We start from the raw sequence: 4,769 nt of genomic DNA, 5'->3' as shown, positions 1-4,769 counted from the left end.
ATGAGGAGAGCAGATAACCTTGAGTCATTTTCAGAGGGGTAAAAAAAATAATGAAATAAAAATAAAAAAAATAAAAAGTGAGAGCAGGTGGGGAGTTTAAAGTCACCTGACCAAATCCCTGTCCCTACTGATCTCCACTTTCTGGTCCTAGTCTCAATATCGGGGAGGCTGCAGACCAGATATACTCTCTCATCCACGCAGACCATTGTTGTGTGTGAGTTCACACAACCACCTTCGGTAAGGGTTTTTTACCACTTTAAATTGGACCCTGTAGTGGCGGTTTTACGCTATGGAGCGCTCTTTGTTTTAGTCTCAATATAACAAAGCGCAACAGCAGCAATTTACTGACAAACCCTTTCTTTCAGGGACCAGGAACAGTGATGAGGAAGAACGATATGCACTTTACATCGCACCATTACAGACACTTGTTGCTAAGACAGCACTTGGAGCTGATCAATGGAGTTTGTCATTACAGTCTTCTCAGTGTGTATAACTGGAGTGAAACTATCTTGGGATACATATGGCTACCACCAGTAGCAATGCAGGAGATAAAACCACTACAGTACTGTACTGAGAACCCCTTGTATGTATGATGGGAGAACCTAGTAATGCTATGTACCCAGTGCATCAGTCCCACTAGAAGCCTGTGATTCACATGGATCTCTGAAAAGCCAATCGTTAAGTAATTTTAAACCACTGCCTGACTGAGATTAAGCCTCCGCTGCTGCTATTCTCTGCTAAGCATTTGACCTTCAACTGCACATTATCAGCAGTGAGCTGCAGCATAAGAAATGGCTCCCTCAATGATTATCTAAGGAAAGCTTCTGGCTTAATCTAATTAGTTCATCCCAGGCCTGACAAACCCATGCAGTATGAAGTTACAGAACACGGCAAAAATTAATACTAACCCCTCCCCTCACTAATGTGCATAGTGTCAAAGGAAATGCTTAAACATAAAGGGAACCTGTCATACAGAACACGCTTTATGAGCAGCAGGCATGTTGTAGACCCAGGAGGAGCTTGGCAGACTTCATTTTGTGTAGGATTCTCTCATTCATTTAAATATCTGCTCATTGTGGTCTTCGTAGTCTAGTGTACAGTCTAATGTGTAATTGACAGCCTTTGTTGTACACGTCTGCATACAGGAATATTCATTGTGGCAGGTACCCTACAAGAAAAATACCACAGTGGTCCCAGCTGTCTTCTTCCTGGTCCACTAAGCTCAACAGATAAAGCTCATTCCTGGCTGTTTCTTAATCTAATACCACACAACATCAAAGTTGTCTTTTTGAAGGAGTTCAAATGATTTGCTGAATTTTTTTTTTTACCCATTGGCCAAAAACACAAAAAACATAGGGTAAAGCCAATGAGAACTCTCCCCCCCCCCTTATTTGTTTTAAGGTGTTATAGCCCTGTAGTTCCTGGTTGCATTTTCCAGTTGAGCAGTTACTCTTCCCAGAATGCATTGCTTTCCCTCAGTTAGCCCACACAAGTCCTGCCAGTTGCCCTCCTAGAGAAGTTACAGAATATCTCCTTTCACAGTGATGTTGCACCTGCTGCATTTTTTCCTTGTCTGTTCCTCTCCTATGGCACTGTTGAGCAAAGAGCAGCATGGTATAAAACAAACCTCATTCAGCCTAAATCCCATAAAGGATATACATGCATGTGTGTATATAAGAGATAGGGGCTGGTCAGAGATGACATTACTCCTGAGACAGCAGATGATGCACACATCACACAGCGCTCTCCCCCTAACCTCTTCACTTCATACATTAGGAGATTAGCTATTGAATGGTTCACCCCCAATTTATAAAACATGGCTGGACCACTGGACCAATATAAATCTCTCTCCCTATTGTCCAAACCCCATTCCTCAGTCTGTAAGCTCTCACTCCTGCCTTTTGAAAAGTCAGTGTGTTCTATTGTAATGTCTGATAATTGTTGGCGCTATATACATTTCTATTATTATTATAGTCTCTGAGTAGGAGGAGGAGCTGGAGAGCTGCGGAGACTGTACCACATTGAAATGAAAGAACTACACATCCACCTGTCAGCGGTGAATCGTGCTAAAGCCAGTACAGTTTGTGATTACACTATATAAGTTATATATTTTGGGGTGATAAGTCTTATTTAAATACAATTCTTGATACCAGAAACCTTTAATCAGCTTTATACAGCGAAGCAGGTACATGAAGGGAGCTCAGGAGCCAAATTTGCTTCATATTCATTAGCAGCCGGGACCCGTTGCTAATGCCAGACATCGCCAACTGGGCAGATGTCTGGCATTAACCCTTTAGACCCTGCAATGAAAGTTGATCACAGCATCTATAAGAGTAGAAAATCAGAGTAGTTGGTTGAGACGTTTAGATCAGCTGAAAGGACGGAGGGAAGTCTCTTACGCGCTTCCCTGCCATCTGATCAGCGCTCCTATGCTGCAGCCAGCCTGTCACCCTCCCACCCACCACCCCCCAATTCCTCCCCTCCCTTTTTCCTTTATTTCACTGTAGATTTGGCAGTAAAATAAGTGATGTCCTTACAAGTACAGTTGGTGGCCCCAAAAAACAAGCCCTCACATGGAAAATATTTTAAAAAAAAGTTATGGCTTTTAATAGGTAAGGAGGAAAAAAAAAATTAAACCCAAAAAATTGGCACAGTCCTTAAGGTGTTAAAAAAATTAAGAGGCCCTGGGACCTCTGCTAAAAAAAATAAAACTCAATAGACTAGATGGGTCTTAAGTTCTATCCATTTACTCATGTTATTTCACAAACTGATAGTGTGGTGTCAAGACCAAAAAAAAGGTAGACCTTCACTCTAAAGTAACTGTCTATTAAACACTAACTGTATAATGTCAACAATTCATGCAAGAAGACTAATAATTCATTAATGTGCCAACAGCAAACTGGCCTGGTCAATACTTGGGAATGATAAGGGAAAAACCAAAGAAACCAATAAGTGATAACCTTTAGCAACTCAAAATACATGACCAACAAGAGATTACACATATTGATGCATACCGCCACAAGTTATTAAAGCTCCATTATTGTTTATATTAACAAAGCTGGAAAATACAAAAGTGTTTTATTCCAGCTATAGATAAAAATGGTCTTATTTATAGCTGGAATAAAACACTTTGCATACTCCAGTGTGATGCAGCTGCTTTCTTCGTTCTTCAAATTTTGGACCCAGGACCTGAGACTGCCTGCACCCACAGATTTACCTCCTTTTCCTCAGAGTGCTGCTTCTGTGTGTTTTCATTATTATTATATATATATATATATATATATATATATATATATATATATATATACACACATACATATACATATGTACATACACTTTTGCATGAGATGTACGTTTCATATGGCATCTTTGCATGGAACCATTAAAAAAAAAAATATCAAAAAAATATCAAAAAAGGAGGTATTTCTTCACTGTAAACAGAGCTTAGTGATTGTATCCACATTACAAAATAGGACATTTACAACAGGACCCATAAGACTTCTATTACTTCTACAGTGTTCATAGGGCTTTTGGGTCCTCTAATTCTAAGTCCTTGATCATATCCTAGTACTACAGAGAATACATGGCCTATTGCTGTTTAGCACAGTGGTGGATTGGCCAATTTCTCGAGTCAAATACATTCTGCATGGTGTATATACCAACTCTAATCTTTGAAAATGCCAGAAGGAGGATTATAAAATGAAACTATTGTGAAAGGAGGCCCATGTTAGAGCAAAGGATTACAGTATATACAATACATTTCAAATGCAAAACATTGTTCAACACTGTCCCTAATGGCATCTCTTTATTTATCACAGTCTCAGAGGCTTGGGAAGTAACTATGACAGCTGCGTCACCAAGATCCAATTGTATGAAAAAGTTAAATAATATTTACAAAGAGGACAAGATTTAGTAACCTAAAAAGGGAACTCCAGTTACAATATGAGCACTATATATCTTCGCTTATTCCATTATATATGTAGTCACACTTATAATCACAATTTTGCTTTTTGGAGAACTGAAAACGCCCATTATTTCCTGTAGTCATAAAAGCACTTCTACAAGGTTAATAAAAGGTTGGATGACTGAACTGTAAGGGTGTATTCACATGTATTCTTGCACATTCACGTGTGAGTACACCATACAATCCCCACATGCATATATGTTTCACTTGCATACTACCTATGAACCTATCAATAACTCAGAATACAGAGGAGTTCTGCATTTCAGATTAATTGTAATGGAATTCAACATCACAAAAACAGATCGTTCTCCAATGGCCAGAAACCACCGGGGTGTATGTGCAGTCAAATGCATTTAAACTCTGCCTGTCATTTACTTTTATAAAAGAAGGTCTTGCAGTATCTTTATTACTTTATGACTATTACTATTTTCTTTCCCTTTAACCCCTTGGGGTACTCCGGGTTTTTCAGTTTTTGCACTTTAGTTTTTCCTCCTCACCTTTTAAAAAATCATAACCCTTTCAATTTTGCACCTACACAGACTCATAATTGCTTATTTTTTGCGCCACAAATTCTACTTTGTAACAACGTCAGTCATTTTATCAAAAAATCTACGGCGAAAGAAGAAAAAAACGCAATTTTGTAATTTGGGGGGGGGCCCTTCCGTTTCTACACAGTAGATTTTTCGGTAAAAATGACACTTTATCTTTATTCTGTAGGTCCATACGATTATAATGATCCCCTACTTATATAGGTTTGATATTGTCGTATTTCGGAAAACAAATTCTTAACTACATGTTCTGACCC

The 4,769-nt window shown here is 38.8% G+C and overlaps 1 protein-coding gene across 9 annotated transcripts in view; it reads right to left on the bottom strand.

The window, feature by feature from the left end:
* The window catches only part of ATP2B1 (ATPase plasma membrane Ca2+ transporting 1), a 143,272-nt gene that overhangs the window by 101,937 nt on the left and 36,566 nt on the right, over positions 1 to 4,769 (bottom strand). The gene's annotated exons all lie outside the window — the stretch shown is intronic.

Source organism: Hyla sarda, chromosome 4 (genome assembly GCF_029499605.1).
Source record: "Hyla sarda isolate aHylSar1 chromosome 4, aHylSar1.hap1, whole genome shotgun sequence".
NCBI lineage: Eukaryota > Metazoa > Chordata > Amphibia > Anura > Hylidae > Hyla > Hyla sarda.
This window is presented reverse-complemented; position numbering and strand designations above follow the sequence as displayed.